Raw genomic sequence first — 19,947 nt, forward strand, 5'->3', positions numbered from 1 at the left:
TCCCATCTCACCCATCACCTGCTTCTGTGTGGCCCACCAGCCACCGTGATTTAGCGATATCAGGACCCTGGGCCCTCTGCTCTCTCTTTTCTGCTTTCCAACCGCCATGAGGTGAGCAGCATTGCTCCCCCGTGCACTGCCCGCCATGGTGTTTCTGCCTCACCACAGGCCCAAAGGAACAGGGCTGAGTGACTGGAGGCTGAGACCTTTGAAACTGTAAGCCAAGGTGACCGTTCCCCCTTTGAACCACTTGTCTCCAATATCTGAGGGGAAACAGACTACCAATAAAGCCCCGGTCCAGTCATGAGTGTTCATTCATTCACTCAGCAATTACGAAGACCAGAGGGAGCGTCTCTTACCCAAAGCCTGGCCCAGTGCAGGTCCAGCCAGCCAGGCCCAAGACACCTCTCTCTGGGGTGACACTGACCGGCGGACCAGTGTCTATCTCTCTGGGAGCCACTTGAGTGGCCCCCAAAAGTAGCCATCCACATTCAGGCACACAGAAAGAGCCGCCAGAAGCAGCAAAGGCGGCCACCCAGTGGAAGGCAGAGGCACCGGGGAGTCTGGGCTCCAGCGTTTCCTTGTGCCCACTTCTCTACCCGTCCCGGGAAGCCGGGAGCACAGCCTGCCCCGCTCACTGACTCTGCGTACATGGATGGAGGACTGTAATAGGCTTATGAAAACATGAGTGTTTACGGCCTTGTTCTCATCATGGGAAAATTGACACTGGGAAAGTACATGATAAAAATCTTATGTACTTTTCAGAATGTAAAGAGAGTTAAAAGTGAAGCTGTCAGGAGGCAGTAGCAGGAACGTAGCAGTAGCAGGAACGTAGCAGTAGCAGGAATGTAGCAGTAGCAGGGGAGGCCTGGATGAGTTTCCTACAAGCCCAAGCCCTCCTTCACTAAGGGGGCTCTGCAGGGGAAAGAGGATGCGGCTGTGGGTTTTGTATGTGGCTCCTTCCCAGGTGGGTGTAATCGAGATTGGGGAGCAGCAGTCAGTGACCCCGCTTACAGGACACAGACATGGGGCTCGGACCTTCTGAAGCTCTTCCACCATGAATCCCAGGAGGTTCCATCCAGAAAGCTTAGATGTGTGGTGTGAATGTTAAGATCTTGGGAGGAAGGACAGAAGCCTGTCCTCTAGTTAGGACAAAGGGGACAGGATCAGGGATGCCTGTCTCCTTTCTATTTCTCTGAGGAAGGGACAGCTGGGCTCCAGCTCCAGCTCCTGGATATCCTGGAGCCATGTCTGATGCGCGTCACCAGGATGAAGAAGGAATTGGAAGCAGGAGACTGTGTCCATGCAGCTGCTATTGCCCCCTCTGGGAAGTCTCCAGTTGACAGATTTTCCAGTTCCTTGAGATCCCAGTAAGAACTACATCCCTCGGTGAAGAGCCTTCTCTTTAGCAAAACATTGGAGGTGCTTCCTGCTGGACCGGCCTTCAGCCACAGTTCTGATCCCACCATTTCCCAGCTCCCCAACCTTCACTGGCTCCCTAGTGCCCATCCAGTGTCAACTCCAAGGCCCTTGTACCTGACCTCTAGGGAGCGCCATCCTCCGCAGCCCCACAGGGCTACAACAGAGCATCCCCCAAACCCCAGCTTGAGCTCTTCCAAGTGTTTGCTTTATACTTCACAGCCCTGCCCAGTGGCTCCCCACTTTAGCTATCCTTAGTGTGGAGGGGACACTGTGTCTCAGCTTCCATACATGCACCTCTCTCTAGTGGGGTCCTGATTGATTGCGGACACTCTGCTGTTTACACACCCATCCTTCCGCTGGGACAGGGAAAGACAGAGCCGATGAGGCAGGTGACACTCCGAGCAGGGAGATCCCAGTGACAGACAGTGCTGCCATTGAGGGCCATAAGGATCCTGGCCATGCAGGCGAGCAGAGCTGAGCCAGAGGGCAGACTGTGGAGTGAACTGTGTAACCCCAAAGATATGTCAAGGTCCTGCCCGCTCTGCCTATCCATTGTTTGGAAATAGGATCTTTGCAGACATAATCTGAGGGTAGCCCTGGTCCTATAGAGTGCCCTTTTAAGGAGAGGGGAATGTGGACAGAGACACAGAGAAAGGGACCAGGCAAGAAGAGGCACAGCCCGGGTGAGGCTCTTCAAGCCAGCAGCCACCAAGGCTAGGAGAAAGCAGGGAAGATCCTCCCTTACAGGAACCAGGAACCTTGATCTTGGACTCTTAGCTCTGGAGGCCTGAGATGTGTGCTTCTATTGTGCCCAGCCACTTCTGGAGGGTGGAGTCAGAAAGCCAACCCCATAGGAAGGAAGGGGTAGCCGTGCACCTACCACACCCCAGGTACAACCTCACCTTTCCACGAGCACAGCCTCCCCGCACCTCACTGCGTTCAAGTGGCAGATGGGTTTGTTTCTCAGTTCATAAATGAAGTGAGCAAGATCCAGAGAGGAGGCGTGGCCATCAGAACCCAGAGCCATAGCTGACCATCTCAGGGGGTCCCTAGCCAGCAGGGACAGCAGAAAACCCATCAGCCAGGGCATCCTCATCCTCACCCCTCCCAGCCACTGATTCCCAAGGGCACCTGGGAGCAGAGCAGCCTCCCAAGCTCCAGCGCAGGAAGCTGAGGACCTTATCTGAGAATGCAAGGAGGGAGGGAGGGAGCCGCCCGCTACAGTCGCGGGTTCCGGGGAGATTACTTCTCGGGGCTCAGACAATGGAGGAGATTCAATCACTCAGTGCTGGGCTGTGTCCGAGGAGGTGAGACGGGGAGAAAGGGAACCCAGAGAGGGGGAGCCAAAGGGGGATAACGGTGGCGCAGGGGGTGGGGGGACTCTACTGCCACACCTTTGGGAAGAGGCACAAGATCCTTTCCCACCATGCCTGAATCCGCAGCATCCCAGCATGCTCAGAGTGAAGGAGCTCCAAGAGATGCTTTCAGGGTGAGGGGTCCCCAAGCTGTGCTCAGTAGAGTCGCTGACCCAAGGGGTGCCTGGGCATGAGGGAGAACTGTCCCCCTAGTAGGACACAGGCGAAGGTCTTACTCAGGCCTGGCACACTGCCTTTTGTCTTGTTCAGTCCCCACTATGTGAGGGCAGTCCCAGCCCATCCCCATTTTACAGATGGTTAAGTAAAGGCTGAAAGACAGATATCCCTGAAACATCACCTGGCAGGGGCATGGGCAGTGTTAGAACACAGAGGCACCTCACAGATGGGGGTGGGGGAGAGAAGCTTGCATTTTCGCCTTATACACTGAGGTACTTTGCAAAAGCTATGTATTTTTTAAAGACATATGTATAGTGCATTTGCCTCCTTTATAAGCACTGAGGCATCCTGGGACCAGTGTGGACAGGGAGCAGACAAGTGAGAGAGAAGAGGGGACCCACCAGCAACCCCAACGGGCCGTGCTTGGCTGTCCCACGGTGGCTGCCACCATGGATGCTCCTGGCTTTTGGGCCAGAGGGCAGGGGGCAGGGAGAGGCTTCCCACCGTCCTTTCGTGTGAATTCTGCGTAAAAGTGGTCTTTTACCTCCAGGAACCTGTCATATTCTCACAACACCCCGAAGCACAGCGGGGCTGGAGGAAGAAGGTCACGCGGCCTTCAGGTGACATCGTAGACCAGGCCTGCTGCCCAGTGCCCAGCTGGGGCTCCGGCTCAGTGTGCTGCCCTCTGTCCTGACACGGAGCGTCTTACCCTGCCTACTTCCCCTTATTGTAGAGCCCCCCTGCCCCTGACCAGCAGTGGCTGTTGGTTTGCTGTGGCGTAAAGCTGGCTGCCAAAAGCCTTTGGCTGAGCCTGGAGAAGCCTGTGTTTCCAAAGACCTGGCTGCGCGGCTTCTCGTATTCCATAGCTAGGCTTCCCTGCTCTGGCTGTGGCTGCTACCGCTGCTGCCTCCTCCTCTCACGGCAGGGGCCCCCTCCCACCCCATCTCCAGGCCCCCAGGAGCTGTCAGCGGCCTCCCAGGAGAAGGGCAGGCAGCTAGGACCCCACCCAGGGGTACAGAGCCAAGACTGGGCACTTCCAATCCCCGGGCTCTCTCTGCACCCCTCCCAGTACTCAGAGCCCCCATTCGGGGTGCTCAGGAAACAGAATATTCCCAGCGCTCACCCAGTGCTCCTGTAGAGACAGATTCTATTACGCACATCTTTGCTGTATATTCTCAGAGGCCTGCAAGACATCAGACACACTAGAGAACTGAACTTTTCAAATATCTTTTTGCAAAGAGCCAGAAGCCCGTCCCCACGCTACTATGTGCAGCGCGTTTTGAGCACTCCGGATACTTATGTTTCTTCTCCTTCTTACAGGTGAGGAAACCTGGGTGCAGAGGGGTCAGAGGATTCACCGAGACACAGGCAGTGGTGAGGGGTGACGTGGACGGGGGCGTCCAGGTGCACTGGGCACTATGCTGAGCCCTCTCTTCAAGCAGCCTCGTTCTTTCCCCAGCTAGTAAGCAAAGCGACAGACTCAGGCTGGGGGTCCCCCTGAATCAAACTCAGCCAGCCATCGAGTGGCAGGGCCAGGACTGAACCTAAATGGGCCGCCTGCTTCTTCCCGCTCTCCCCAGCCCCTCCATCCTCCGCAGGCGCTGGGCATGATTTTCGCCTCCTGGGGACCTCACAGGGTTCACGGGCACCGGGCAAGCCCAGGTATCAGAGCCTCAGCTAGACGGATGGCTTGGCTGACGACAGAATGCAGGGACTGTAACCTTGGAGGGAGGGCCCCGAGGGCCAGAAAAGGAGAGAAACTGCTCCAAGGTCACACAGCTTGCTGCAGCTGATGGAAACCCGAATCCGAGCACAGCCTGGCTTGGGCTCTCACGCCGCTGCCCCGAGGGACCCTTCCTGGGCCCACAGCACCCCGGCTGCATGCCCACTGTGCCTTCCGGGGCCGCTGCGGCTGGGTTGCCTGCCCGTGACCTTGGGAAGGGACAGGAGTGGTTTTAGCAATCCACACACACGCCTTCCTCACATGGAGACGCCCGGCGCTGAGTGATTTGTATGCTCTGAGCACGTCACCTCTTTTCAGGAGACAGAGAGCCTGCCTGAAAAGTCATTTTTCAGCGTTTGACACAAAGTCTCTTTCGCTCTCTAGCGAAGCCAGATAACCATCAGCAGCCGGGCCGATTAGAAAAAATATATACTCGGTACCGGGAAAAGCGCGGGAGCCAGATGTCCCTGTCCCTTCACTCCTGCGAACCACGCTGCGGTGCGCGGGGAGGGGGCGCCTTCCCGGAGACACAGCGTTCTGGAAAAAGCATCTTCTGGGGCCTCTGGAACTGGCCTGGGTTTGAGAGGCATGAGAACACGAGTTCTAATCCCAGCTGTGCTGCTGCCCAGGTGTGGAAGTCTTCGGGAAGTCACTTCCCTCAGAGCCTTGGTTTCCCCATCCATCAAATGGGTACAATAAGAGCACTGCCTCCAGGGGCTGTCCCAAGGCTCAGCAGAGGTCATGCTTGCAGCAAGGTCTGCAAGCAGACAGTCTTTAATAAATGTCAGCTCTGATGTGACCCTTTCCCGGGCACCTTCAGGACCCCAGGAGTCCCTGCTATTTTTGGCTGTGAGGACAGACCCTGGGCTCTCTTGCTGACATCTAAGTATATCAGCCACACTGTCCACCTGGGTCCTGAGACAGGCCCTGCAGGGACTCGGGCCTCTCCTCCTGGGCAGGAGGTCCCACCAGCCACTCCAGCAAATGCAGAATCCAGCTCCACAGAATCTGAGCAGGAGGCCGCTCCCCTCTCCACTCAGCCCCCTGGCAACTTTCTTGGGGCTGGTGGGACAGCCTCCTCCCTGGCCCCCTGCCTCCAGCCGCACACCCCTCTGCTCTGACCACATTCCGTCCCCTGCTCAAAACACACCCATGAGCCAGGTGTGATGCCTCGTGCCTGTGATTCCAGCACCCTAGAAAGCTGAGGCAGGAAGACTGCAAGTTCAAACACAGGCTGGGTAACTTAGTGACTTAGTGAGACCCCATCTCAAAATAAAACATAAAACCAGAGCTGGCCTCCTCAACTGGACTCTGCCATTGCCCTGCCCACCTCTGGCACAGCCTCTGATGACCTCCCCAAGGTCCTGCAGCTCTTGCCCTGAGGGCTCTGCATATGATCCTCTCTCCAGAGCTTGGGCCTTCTGCCTTACTCCCCAGCGCAGCCTGACTCCTCCTCCAGGAAGCCTCCTGTGCTTCCCTCTCACCCCACAGTCTGTCCCCACTGGGCTCCCCGTCCTCTTGTGCTGACCAGGACCAGCATCTGTGTGCCTGTCTGCCACCCATCCGTCGCCGGTCAAATCGGGGTTCAGTTTCCAGTACATAAAACCTCTCTGTAGACTGAGTGGTTGCAATGCACCTACTGTGTGCTGCTTCCTGTGCTGGGCGTTAGGAACAGAGAAGAGTAAAGCGTGGCTTGGCCTTGAAGAAGTCGGGGGTCGGCAAGGCGCAGGAGACAGATGGTCAGAGAACGCGCTGTGCAGAGGGGAAGCTGCTCCAGGGAGGCCCAGGCATCAGGGCCAGCAGCTCAGGGCAAGGATGGACATGTGCGGGCCGGATGCGGGACCTCAGAGCTTGCGGGCAGGAGGTTCCAGCAGAGGGAGGAGGAGGAAGGCGTCCTTGGCCCTGTCCGACCCTTTCCACCTTCATTCCAGCTGACCTCCCACCGTAGCACGCTGCACCCCCGATCTACTCCCGATGCTGGAGCGTCTCAGGTCCTCTGTGCCACCGCACTGGTGCTACTGTGCTGTGGAAACAGCCGGGCTGTTAGAAGCAAGTGTGAGCCTTTACCCGGTGCTCTTGGGCGTTAGGCCAGCTTTGTCACTTTCCAGCTCTGTGCTCTAGGATAACTTGTCTTCTGGAGGCTTCGTGAAGCTGGGGAGGAACTAGGAGTTCCCCGACAAAAGCTACATCGCCTGGGTTGACTCCCGCATGCCTATCCACCTGGAACCTCAGAATGCAACCGTATTTGAACCTGAGGTCTTTGCAGATGTCGGAGTTACGATGGGGTCACGCTGGACTCCCGTGCACCTTAAATCAGACAGGATTTTTAAGAAGAGGAGAAATATGGAGACACCCAGGGAGAAAGCGGCCAGGGGACAACAGAGGGGGAGGTTGGAGCCCTGGAGGAAGGGCAGCCCTGCAGACACCTCGATGGCAGGCTCTGGCCCCCGAGTGGGACAGTCTGTTGTTTGAAGGCACCCGCATGTCACTAACTCGTCACTAACGCAAGGGCGTAAGAGCAGGAAGGTGAAGTGAACGGGCACACAGAGGCCGCACCCGGTAATGCACACAACGCTCAGCGCCCCTCACTTAGAGCGGATGCCAGGTCTCTGTCCTCTGCCTACGGAGACACAGCTCGGTGCTGGGCAGACGGGAATCCCCCTGCTGCCTGCAAACCTGGGGGCTGCTGTGTCCCTAAGCCCTGCCCCTTCCTAAACTTTAGTATCTTAAATTCACTCTCTCACCGTCTTGGAATACATAAATACATAAAGTCACAGAGTCTGAGGTCCAGTGGAATTCCCGAGGCTGACTGGCCCCACCTTTCTCCCACTCCTGGATGTACTCCAAATTATGCCTCCATTCCGCCCTCCCCTTGCACACACAAACATAGGCTCATGGGAAAATTGGTTGGTTTCCTTTCAACCGTCCCATTTGTATATCACACAAGTGTATAGACAAACACCTGCCACACTGCAGCATCCCTCCCTCCCAAGCCTCCCATGGCTCCCAGTTCCCTTAGATGAGATTCTACACTCAGAGTCCATCTCACAAGGCCCTGAAGGGGCTGGCCCCTGACCACAGCTCCCAACACTGGCTTCCCTGCTGCCCCTAGAACAGGCCAACCTTTCCCTCTGCCTGTTATCCCAGGCCCCATATATCTGAGCCATGTCCCCCTTGACTCTGCATTCATGTCCAATGTCCCCTCCTCCCTGACCACCCCTCGGACACAGCCCGCACTGCCTTCCCTGTTCTTTCTGATTGTACCAGAATATGCACTTAGCGAGGTCCTTTCTCCAACTGGCTGCCCCGCTGCTGCCTCGCCATGAGAACAGGTGCTACTTGCCCTGTTCCCAGTCCCCATACCCTGCCCGGGTGGTGCTTTCCCCTCTCAGATGCTCCGGTCCTATGTGTTGGGTAAATGCACTGAATCAGCCTTCCACATAGTTTTCCAAAGATGCTCACATTAATTTTTTGAACAATTCTTGTAAATGTTTATCCCAACTTTTCAGCGGAAGAAAATAACTGAAGTCAGAGTGTGGCGGCCACAGGCCGGGGTCCACCCAGATGACTCACTGCCAGGGGAGGCTCGAACCCAGGTCTGCTGCATCCCCCCCACCCCTCCAGTGCAAATCCACCTGCACCCTAGGGTCCCAGCTGCAGACCTGCCCATGGCCTCTGCCCTCGGTGGCCCCCGGGGCAGCCACAGGACAGGCTCCTGAGGACAGCAGGTTGGGACTGAGCAGAGACCGTGCACAGGCGTGGCCCTAAGAAGCCTACAGAAGCACGGATTCACTCAATGCTTCATCAGCTCTAAAAGGCAAGCTTTGTTTGTGTCCTGTAGTGGAGGAAACCGGGGCACAGAGAGAGGGTAACAAATGTGCCAGACTCTGGTGGTTGCTCCCAAAGCCCTGTCACTTCCCATGGGAGGAAGGACAGGAGCACCTGGGGCCCTCGGCAGCCCCTGGTCACACGCACAGCCGGGCTGCATCACGCAGATGATGCAGGGGGCTCGCAGGGCTCGGCTCAGGAGTTAGCCGGAGAAGGATGGGGCCGAGGGGCCCATCCAGACCCGCCTGGCTTTGAAGCTGACGCTGGGAACGGTCTGGGTCTCTGCCTCCTGAGGGCGGCGGGGGAGAACCAGGCAGGGTGGTAGAGACAGGAAGCCCTGGGCTGGGGCGGCTGGAGAGGCAGCTGCTTCTGGACTCTGGAGAGGAGTGATCTGCCCTCACCCTGGCCATCCTCAGCCCTGGCCCTGCCCCAGCCCAACTGAGGGAGCGGAATCACCCACTGTCCTAGAGGCAGATCCCTGCATCCAACCAAAGCGGGTGGGACCAGATGGAGCCCCAAGCAGACATCGAGTTCAAAGAGAATCCTAGGCAAACACTGACGAACGGGGGTTCGGCACAAAGGTATCCAGAGAGACAGGAGAAAAACAGAGCCAGATGGCCCAGCTTCCCCAACCTGCCAGGCTGCCCGGTCCCCACAGCACAGGCCGTCACTCCAGCCCGTGCCCTGCCCTCCATTCTCTCTGCCCAGAATGATGCCCTCTCTATTCCTTCCTTCCCCGTGGGCTTTGCAGCCAACACTAGCACGATCTCCTCCCACTCCCAGAATTCGGCTTTGGTTGCTGAAACTTTCCTGCACTGGGATCCAGACTTCTCTTCTGATCTCATCATTCCTAGGGGCACAGGGCTCTGCGGTTTGTAAGGCAGCTCTTTCCCACCCGCTGTCTCAAAGGACCTTCACAGTAACCTGGCCAGTTGAGGACCATTATTCTCATTGGACACATGAGGCTCAGAGAGGGCAAGTGAGTGGCCAGAAGTCACACAGCTAGAAAGCATGAAATGCAGATCTAGAATTCTGAGACTTCACTCTGTACGTTCAGTGCTCAGGCCAGTCTCGCAGAGGACCTAGTGCATGGTAGCCGCCTAAGGAAGAGCGGATGAGGGACACCAGCTGCTGATGTCGATGCTGCTCTCATTTGCTTCCAGAATTTTCTCCTTCTGAGATCCTGGAGGCTCTCAGGATGCCCCCCAGCTTGCAGCCCCCATGCCCGGAGAAAGGAGGGAAGGGGGAGCATGCACTCTGCCCTGTTCGCGCCAGTGTCACATCACCTGCTAGTAGTCCTGGTCCCAGCGCCCCAGCTTCCCCAGCTGCCTGTCCCCAGGGTCCCCTCCTCTCCCTGCAGTCACGGGCCAAGATCCTGAGGATAAAGCCCCACTAAGAGCACTCCGGCCCGGTGATGGCGTGATAGCCGGCGTGTTTTACAAGCTCACAAATCCCAGATAAGACTGCCTGTGGCTGGCTCTGGTGAGATAAGGAGACGCCCGCCCTCCCCAGGCTCTCCCTGCACTCCCGTGCCAGGGGACAATGACGGGGACCAGAGCTCAGATGGGATGAGCACCTGCTCCTGCCCCCCCCCCCGGACTCCCCACTGCCATCCCAGAGAGCACTACCACAGTGACCTTCCCTCCAAGACAGGCGAAAGGAAGAGATGCTAATGGCTCCTCAGGGGCATCCGTCCTCAGTCCAAGATGACCCACGGGGACCAGTGTGCCAGGAACCGTGTGGGGCCGCCTCCTTGTACCCCGGGCAAATGAGTGAGAGCCAGTGGGGGGAGGGGACAAGACTGCTGCATACTGGGGTCCAGGAAGCAGATGCTGAGGCAGTGCTGTGCGCAGGACTGCGGGGGAAATGTGGGGACAGGGCTTGCTTGAGAGCCTGGGGAACTGACCAGGAGGCAGGCGCCTGGGGGGGGCTGGCTCCAGTGGTGTGACTTGGGGTCAGGCGTGGCCTCCAAAGACAATACCCAGGTAGGGATCAGCATGAGCAGCACCTGGGGGACAGGTGCCCCGGGAAGGGGGCTGGGGACGGCTGTCAGGTGACCACGGGGCTGCCACGCCCCAGCCATTTCTGAGATTGCTCAGAGGTGACCCCCCGTCTGATTACACTAAGCCATCTTGCAAGAAAGTCAGGGTCCAAATTTAGTTTTCTGTTCCTTTCAGAGAAGAGAGACAGGAAGGGAGGGGAGAGAGAGAAGGGGAAGGACAGAAGGAGGGAGAGAGACTCAGAGAGAGGAAGAGAGATTTGCCTAAACTCAGGCAAGCTTGGCTTCCAGATTTGCTCCTGCTGGTGCCTAGCTGTGTCTTAGGTCAGCTGTGACCCAGTCCTGGGCCTGAGCTCCCTGTTCCACGTGGGCACGAGCCCAGCTGGACCTGCGTCCCTCTGGCTCTGAATCTGTGATCCTCTGCTCTGATTCCCACTGGGCTGAGGCCCATCTCTGACTCCCATTGGGGATTCCGACCCCTCACCCCTGCAGCAGCAGAGTCCCACGGGAGCCACATGTCCCCAGCACAGCAGAGCAGGCAGTATGTGCTTCTCCAGCCCAGCTACCCAATGGGCAGCGATTAAGGATCCAACCTGGAAGGGCAGAAGGCCCAGGTTCAAATCACACCTCTGACAGTTCCTTGAGCGAGTGACTTCATTTCTCTGAGCCTCAATTCCCACATGTAAACGGGGACCACAGTAATGTCATCTTCCTCCAGGGAACCAAAGAAGCTAACCCCGAAAGCACTCAGCCGCTGGGTGTGGTGGTGCATGCTTGCAATCCCAAAACACGGCAAGGCTGAGGCAGGAGGATCATACATTTGAGCCCTACCTGGATAATTTAGCAGTTTAGTGAGACACCGTCTCAAAATAAAGAATGAAGAAAGGCTGGGGATATAGCACAATGCAAAGGCCCTGGGTTTAATTCCCAGTCCTTCAAAATATAAAATAAGATAAGATGCTCAGCAGCACGTCGGCATGCAGGGAGCCACGTACGCCGGCCGTAGCCACCACCGTGTCACCCAGGAGAAGATGGCGTGGGCATCTTCCCCGTCCCCTTCCATCAGACTGGCAACCTCCGAGAAGTTCCAGGATGTCGCCATTATTAATTTACCTTCCCCACTTTCTCTTCCTCTCCATACATTTATATTTTATTTTGCTCAGCTGTGGTGAACGTTCCCAGTCCCAGCCAGCATTGGAGCCTTCTCCGCGGTGATCTAATCAAAGGCCATATTTTACTGGCATGCGCTAACCCAAAGGCCGTATTTCATGGGGGCGATCTAATCAGCAAACTGTATTTCCAAGGTGGAGATCTAAATGCATGGTTATATTTCATGGCTCCAGATCTAATCGCTGGGCAGTATTTCACAGCAAGGATCTAATCCCAAGGGTATATTTTATGGCTAGGAGATCAGAGCAGTTCAACAAGACTTTTTCTTCATGCTTCCTCCTCCTCCTCTCCTTCTTCTTCTCCTTCTCCTTCTCCTTCTCCTTGTCCTTGTCCTTCTCCTTCTCCTTCTTCTTCTCCTTCTTCTCTTTCTCCTTCTCCTTCTTCTCCTTCTTCTCCTTCTCCTTCTCCTTGTCCTTCTCCTCCTTCTCCTTCTCCTTGTCCTTCTCCTCCTTCTCCTCCTCCTCCTCTTCCTCTTTCTCCTTCAAATTTATTCTATCATAAAAAGTGAAAGTCCCTTAGCAAATCACAACTTTGCTACCAGTTGGGTCACTGCTGATAAAAAAAAATAGGATTTTTGCTGGGTGGTGACTCACCCAGCCTCCCCTGTGCTCACAAAGATTTCTTGGGACAAAAATGGGTTTGCAGAGCTCCTCTCAAATAGAAGAGGGACCTCCACATTCAATGTCCCAGCAGGACTGTGATTTTTTTTTTTATTAGTTTTCTCATTTGCTCACTTATTCACTCAACAAACACTCTGAGTGTTTCTTAAGTTCAAGATCTGTGCTTGGAGTTAAGAGTCCTGAGGAGGAATAAATATATGCTTCCTGTTATGGACTGAATGCTTCAGTTTCACCAAAGTTGCTGCCCTAACACCCACTGTGATGGCGTTTGGAGCTGAGGCCTTTAGAAGGTGACCAGGTGACTGAGTTCAGTCAACTCCAGCCAGAGCGCCGTAACTGGCTCAGGCTGCAGTTCCCCAATCTGCAAAATGGGATAAGAAGCATGCTTACTCCATTGGACTTGGAGTCTTTTTCTGCACAAAAATGAGAGCTACCAAAAGGCCTGAAGGAGGGTCAGATGGGTGTTTTTAAAAGGCCCGGCCAGTTGCTACTTGGAGGATGGATTCTAAGGAAGATGAGTGAAAGAGGTCCAGCGGGTGCTACCTGGGACATAAAGAAAGAGACAAGGACCCAGGCACAGCAGAGGAGCAGGAAAGAACCATGATGCTCTCAGGAATATTGACCCCGGGGGGAGGGGGTGACACCAAGATGGGGGAAGAGTAGAGGGTGACGTCCGGGCAGCAGCTTTGGAGCAGATGGTGTCTGTCTTCTCCCGTGGTTCTAGCACCTGGAGGAGTAAGGAGGGGCAGAACCATGGAGTCTACTCAGTACCCTAGCAGTCTCCTCTCCCCTTGTGCCCTAGGTCTTACGGCTCCACCCTCCCCTCCCCAGCCAGTCTCTAGGCAACTGGTCTCCCAGGTGGAGGAAGGAAAGCTGCGGATGTTCCCACACAATAAACCTTTGGGGACAGAGCCCTGAGGGCCCTGGTGGCTCAGAACTCTTCCTTTGTATCTCCTAGCTCTTCTCTCCTCTCTCCATCCACAAATTTACCGTTGTCCTCTCATAAGCCTTCCAAATATGGAGCACATTGCCATTTTGCCAAGCGCTTTCACCCACATGAATGCACCTGATTCTCGCAGTGGTGTCTGTGTTATAGATGGGGAAGCTGAGGCTCTGGGAAGGGAAATGACTCGTCCAGCTGTGGAGAGCCCATGCAGTGGCAGAAACTCCAAAGGCAGCAAATGCGTACTGAGCCCTGGTTCCCTGTCTGCTGCTCTTGGAGGCACACTGAATATTTTGGTTGATTCATTCTTACAGCCACCCTAGGAGATGGGTGCTGTTATTACCTCCATTGGTCAGTGGGGGAAACTGAAGCACAGGGCAGCAAAGCTTGCCCAAGGTCAGATGGCTAGTAAGTGGCAAAGCTGGGATTCTGAGGCAGGAGGTCTTCACCACCAGCTGACACTGCCCTTACAATCGGGAAGAAGCAGCTCAGCACACACCCAGTGCCCGTGTGACGGTATCTTAGCTGTCTGGGGGCTGCGGAGCCTGAGGTTAAAATGCCTAAGTGACATATGAGCAATGCCGCTAGAAGCAGCACATCCATGAGGGTGCTGCTCCGGGGTGGAGCTCAGATAGGGACCGTGTCTGCAGCTCAAAGACCGCCAGATGGACAGATGGATGTTTCCCTGGCTGTCCACCAGCCGTGGGCCCCTGGTGGCTCTCTGTGCCCTACTCATTGTCCCAGTCTGTGAGCATCCTTGCCCCTCTTCCACCAGCATGAATCAGAGGTTGGGACAATGCCAGGCATCAGAGCTAAGCCAAGGAGCAGGCTCTGATCCCATCCTAGCACCCTAGTCACTCACCACACCTCTCCTAAGGTCTTAACTCCAACGGCCACATGCAATGACAATACTCCCCAAAACCAGCATTTAGCAGGGCTGAATTCAATTGTACCAAATACTATTCCAAGTGTTACAGTCAGGGTATACAAGGGAAAGGATTTAAAATAGGACACATAATTTATAGGATTATTTTATAATATTCACCCAAAAAGTCAAATCCAGAACAGTGCAAATGATCTGTCCATGCACGAGAGACCAAAAGAATCCAGCTGACGGCCTGGATCCCATGGCAACGCCCTGCATGAGTCCAGCTGGACGCCTGGAGCCCATGACTATGTCTCAAGAAAGTCTGTATCAAGGATCTGCACCGGGAAGGCCCAAAGGTCAGTGGTGGAAGCTAGAAAGTCTGCGCCAGTGGGGTGAAGGATCTGTGCCAACAGGCTGAGGAATCTGCACTGGAGTCAGAAAGCGACTTTCAAGGTAAGGACCAGAGCTCCCTCGAAGAGAACCACAGCCATCCTCAGAGACAGCAAGAACCCAAGCTCCCCAGCAATAAGAATGGCTGAGCTTATGTCAGGAGAACCAGCATGACAAGCTTCTCCGGGAAAACCAACAGCACACCATCTTCCCCTCCAGTTCTGCTTTTATGCTGTTGGTAACAGTCCTTAGGTGGGCCTTCTGCACCCAGAGCCATGATGGTTCAGTTCAGCTGGGTGTTCCAAGTTGACCATTAGCTAATCTACCACACCAAGTCATCTTCTTATGAAGTCACTGGATCTTCCTAACAGCTCTGTGATGTAGGTACTATTAGGACCCCATGTAACAGGTCAACACAGGTCAGGTCACACATGCCCAAGGTCACACAGCTCTAAAGTGTCCAGACTGGGACTCAAACTCATGGTCTTAACAGTGATGCTCTATTTCCTCTTCCCAACTGTCATGGGGGATGTGAGGACTGGACATGTCCAGCACAAAGACTGGCCATGTGTTCCATGTAAGGGACAGACAGTGGCCAGCTGGTGACCAGAGGACTTAGTTGAGAAAGAGTGTACATTCCCAGCCACCTACTTCTACTTCAGGAAACACACACAGGGACAGTTGGTCCCTCTGCCTGAGAGGTCAAAAACCAAAATATTCAAAGCACCTCTAAGAGCACGGGGTAGGCACAGAGTCTCAGCTGATTCTTTGGTGTCAGTTTCTGGGCCCCAGAATCTTCCTCTCTGTGGGACAGCCTGGTACACTTGCCCTGCAGGACAGGAAGCTTGTCAGTTCAACAGCCCATCAGTGCCACCACAGTGTGTGGCTGGTGGGAGCCCTGACATGCGTCTCATTTGAATCTCATTCGAGGAAAATGATTAAAGGTTCAGAGGGATTAATTTACGAGGAAAGATTAAAGGAACTAAATCTGTATAGCTTGGCTTAACCATGACTGAGATTGGGGACCTCGGGGATGTTTCCAAATATTTGAAGAGATTGGAGACCCTGGGGAGCGGGTGCAGAGGAGGGTGGATCAGCCCAGTGGAAGGAAAGGAGGGAGAGGGGGACCAGAAGTCACAAGAAAGATGAAACTGGATCTCTCTCATCGTCTTGGAAATTCTGGCTGACACAGGTGCTCAGGAAGACCAATGGGCATCATGCCACCAAAGGGATCATGTTTGATGATATCTGCCTCTTTGATGGGGAAACTGAGGCATGGAGAAAGGCGGTTACTAGCCCAAAGTCTCATGGTTGATGAGCCTCAGAATGTGAGCTCACATTCTAGAACCTGTGTCTTTAAACCATCGTGCTGAGCCACTGGGAGACCATGGAGCTGTTGGTCAGAAAAGCCACCCTCTGTTTCCCCTCCCCCATGAGCTGTAGGGGCTTCCCACCCCACTAGGACAAGGCTTGGTCATGTGACTTGTTTTAGCCAAAGGGATGTTCACTGTAGGCAAAAGCTTCCTGTATTTCTGCCTGTCAAGAAGGCTCCTTCACCCCCTCACCCCAAAGCTGCTGTTCCCCTAGCAGGGCTCCCAGTAGACACAGCTCCACCCACAATTTGGAGCCAAGTCCAGCTGGGCGTACAGCTTCCACAGCCCCAGTTGGCTGCCTACACCCTCCACAAGTCCACAGTCCTGAGAGGGAATGATCATGTGTTAAGCCCCTGATTCTAGCCTGGGAGCGCGAGTTTCCAGCTCACCTCTGATCCCATTCTCATGGGTACCGGCCACATACCCAAGGTCTCAGTAATCCTGGAATATTCTTTTGATTGCCATGTATCTTGAGCATTTGGATTTGCTTTTTCCAGCTACTTTGAGGTATGATTTACATAAAATAAGCTTGGTCAATTCATAGACATGGGGCCTGTTTCCATGCGGCTTATAATTATGGGGATCAGACAGTCCCCAAATGTTAGAGCTTAGAAGGTGCTTTGGGGTTCACGGACTGAAGCTGCATTTTCATTTGATCATCCAGAAGTGACTTTCAGAGCAGGGAGAGTGGCAAGGCTGGAAAGTCTGGCTCCCGGCTACACGATCCATCTACAGCACTGTCAGATCCCTCAGCAGCAGGGTCTGAGTCACCAGGCAAGGTAGGTCCTGCCAGAGGGACAACAGCTGCCTCGATGTCACTGTCAGTCACACCATCAGGAGGTGTCACAGAGCAAGGGCAGCCCAGCTTGGGCAGGAGGGGCGGGGTGGCTGAGGGATGGAGGGGGGCGATGTCCTATCTGCTGGATAAGGATAGTGACAGTGGTGTCACTGGGCCTGGTATGACTCATCAGCGGAGCTAGAGATGAGGGCGGGGGCCTGGAGCACAGGGTGGGCAGGTGGACGGATGGATCAGGAACCTCAGGCATTTTCATGGGGGCTGGGCTCCAGTCCCAGTCTGCATTGTGGCTCTGTCTTCACCCTTTTGTCTTACAGCCCTTCCACATAGGAATTGAGACGGGTTGGGTTCCTAGAGCAGCTTGGTTGGGACATGGGAGGACAGAATGCAAGAATGGGTCTCTTGTATCATTCATTCATTCACGTAGTCACTCACCCATTCATTTACTCACCCATTCACTCATTTGTTCATTCACTCACCCACTCATTCATCCACTCACTCATTCATACATTCATTCTTCCAACTGTGGTGAGCAAGGCAGAACAGAGACCCTGCTCTCCGCAGGCTCAGGACAAGTTACCTAGCTGAGCTTTAGTAGCCGCTTAGGAAGGGACAGACTGGGAACCGAGACATTCTATAAGAGAATATGGGACTCAAGAAAAGTAGAATCGAGTTACCCACAAAAGATGCTTCCTGGAAATGGGAGGAAGCCGTTCCCTTTTCTGGTGTTAAGGAAGTTCAGTTGGCCTGACACTCAGGGCCCTGCCCCCACAGTTACAGTGTATAGAGTTTATCTAAAAGATGGAAAAGTGGGGGAGGTGCCTAACACAGGGTGACATCCACAGGTCTGAATCTGCATCTAGCTCCGGAACTTTCCAGCTGGGTAATTTTGGGCAAGTTTCTTAACTTCTCTGAATCTGCATTCCTCAATCCTAGCAGAGCTCAGCAGATGCAAAATGAACATAGCCCACTGCCCCTTTCCTGCAGTATCGGATGACAGCAGAGACATCAAGAAGGGCACAATGCTTAGTGACCTCACGCAGACCCAAGTACTTGGGTGAGGACTTTAGGGATCTCACACAGACCCAAGTACTGCCTGGGCCTCAGGAAGCCCAAAGATGCTGCTGGGCCAGACAAATGCCAGGAAGCTGGGGGAGGGTTGGCGTCCTCAGAAGGCCTCCTCTAACCTGCCAACCCCTGGGAACACTTGGAGGATGAATCCAAGAGAACAGCAAGCTGACAGCTTGCCAGATTAGGGTAGGAGGGATATCTTTCAAGGAGGGGCCGGGTAGAGTGGACATCTGGGTCAAGAGCATGGAGGGGCTGTGACTCCAGGGCGGGACCCTGGCTGGGCCCCTGGGTCCCACCAGACTCACGCAGTGTTTCATGCAAACCCCCGTTGATGTCATCATACGCAGGGTGCTGGCTGCCCAAGCTAGACAGTCCTGATCCAAACAGCATTTGGGTCAGTGTGTGTGTTCCTCTAATTAAACACACCTTATCACATCAATGTCACAGCTATAATCAGACAAGAAGCGGAGTGGGGAGGGGGCTCATGCCTGGGTGGAGCTGGGTAGAGTGGGACATTCACAGCTGTGTGGAGCTCTGGAGGTAGCAGGCAGGTGTTTAAAGATGCCACTGCACGTCCTTTCCACAACTGGGACCCACCAACACCTGCAGCTGTCAGGCCCTGAGCTGGGCTCAGGAGGAGGAGGAGGCAGGGACCAGGAAGGCTCACGGCCTTCCCCAGCAAGAAGCCCGGAAGCAGCAGCAGGGAGCACCCAGCCCTGCAGAGGACAGGAACTGCAGCCCACTGCCCCTTCCTCCCTGCCAGGGGACAAGACCAGAGGGAAGCAGGTCCACTCAGCTTCCACAGGACCCCCGATCCTGCCTTGTGCATCATCCCCACAAACAGTCTGGCAGGCATGACTGAAATTCTGGATCTGGGGTAAGAGGGGAAACTGGGCCAGGTCCCTTATACCCTCACCCCCTCATCGGCACCTTCCAGACCCCTCTGTGCTCACACCTGGACCTTCACACACTCTGTTTATCAAAGGGAGCACTGATGCTCTGACTGCACTGCCGTAGGGCTCATTGGTCTCTCCAGGCCTCCTCAGTGAGCCCCGTGGTGCTATGGGGAACCTTCCCTCATAGGGAGCTGCAAGAACTCAGCAACCCCAAGGGCAGAGGAGCAATCACTGTTGTGCTACCACGTGGCAGACACCTCTCTTTCTCTCTCAATTGGCCAGCACTGCCTACTCACTAAAGTCTCCGAGTTGAACAAGACAAAGTTCCTACCCTCACACAGCGTGTGACTGAGTGGACCAGCACCTACTAAACCTCTGAACTGTAATCATGTCTAGACACATCGGTGTGTATATTGGCCACATGATACAGGGTAAGTGCTAGGAAGAAAATTAAGCAGGAAAAAGGGCACAGAGTGAAGGGGACAGAAGGGTGATTTAGATGGAAAGTTCCGGAGGGGACAAGGACATTGAAGGGGGAGACCCCAGGGAGATGGGGAGCAGGTCGCTAGAACACCAGGGACAAGGCTCTAGGCAGAGGAGAGCAGACCCCGGGGCCCTGAGCCTGGGAGGTGCTGGGCAGAGCTTGATGACGGGGCCGCTAAAGCCAAGTCAGTTACACGCATTATTACTAATTTTGTTATTGGTTAGTAATGGGTCACTTTTATTTACTATCAATACATGCTCTGGGCCTGAAAGATGGGATCCAAGCTTCCAAGTGCTCATTATGTCCCCTGGGATCCCTGCCCCAGGCGGCCCCCACCCTATTCATCCTGCTTCCCCTGGGTGGCAACCCCCCTGTGGGGCCCAGGAGGCCCAGTGCTCAGAGCCCTCACTCCCTTTGAAAGCCAGGGGGCAGTGACTATAATCCTAATAGATGTAGAATCCTGGCTCCAGCCCGGATGGTGTTTGTCTTTATAGTATGTGATCATAAAATGTGCACGTCAGTACTTTCATACAGAGGAAGGGCCCGGGAAAATCCCTAGCAGCACAGGACAGTGGCCCCTCTTGGGGTGCTGGGGTGGGGTCCACCCGATAATTGGGCAGCTTTCTGTTTCCCCAACACCACAGCCTGAGAGGCTGGCACTTCCGCTACCTGTTGAGCCTCCGCGAGCTGCTCCAACATCGCCTGTGCCACCTGCAAGCCTCCCGGGCAGACGGAGCCCCTGCCCGGCTCTCACGGGAGCCTGCGACTGAGCGCTGGCTGCTCCAGTTCCCACGCCATGCGAGCGGCTTCTCAGGAACACCTGCAACCTCTG

At 55.0% G+C, this 19,947-nt stretch overlaps 1 protein-coding gene and 1 long non-coding RNA gene across 2 annotated transcripts in view; one reads left to right on the top strand and one right to left on the bottom strand.

Moving 5' to 3' along the window:
- Positions 1 to 19,947, bottom strand: part of Igsf21 (immunoglobin superfamily, member 21) — a gene marked incomplete at its 5' end in the record, with an annotated part of 221,340 nt that overhangs the window by 146,957 nt on the left and 54,436 nt on the right.
- On the top strand, positions 17,610 to 19,872 carry LOC102020158. The gene is made up of 4 exons (XR_264665.2): positions 17,610 to 17,721; positions 18,499 to 18,612; positions 18,914 to 19,062; positions 19,760 to 19,872. It is a non-coding gene; the product is annotated as an uncharacterized LOC102020158 (long non-coding RNA).

The sequence above is a fragment of the Chinchilla lanigera genome, unplaced genomic scaffold (genome assembly GCF_000276665.1).
Source record: "Chinchilla lanigera isolate Chin_1 unplaced genomic scaffold, ChiLan1.0 scaffold00126, whole genome shotgun sequence".
Lineage (NCBI taxonomy): Eukaryota > Metazoa > Chordata > Mammalia > Rodentia > Chinchillidae > Chinchilla > Chinchilla lanigera.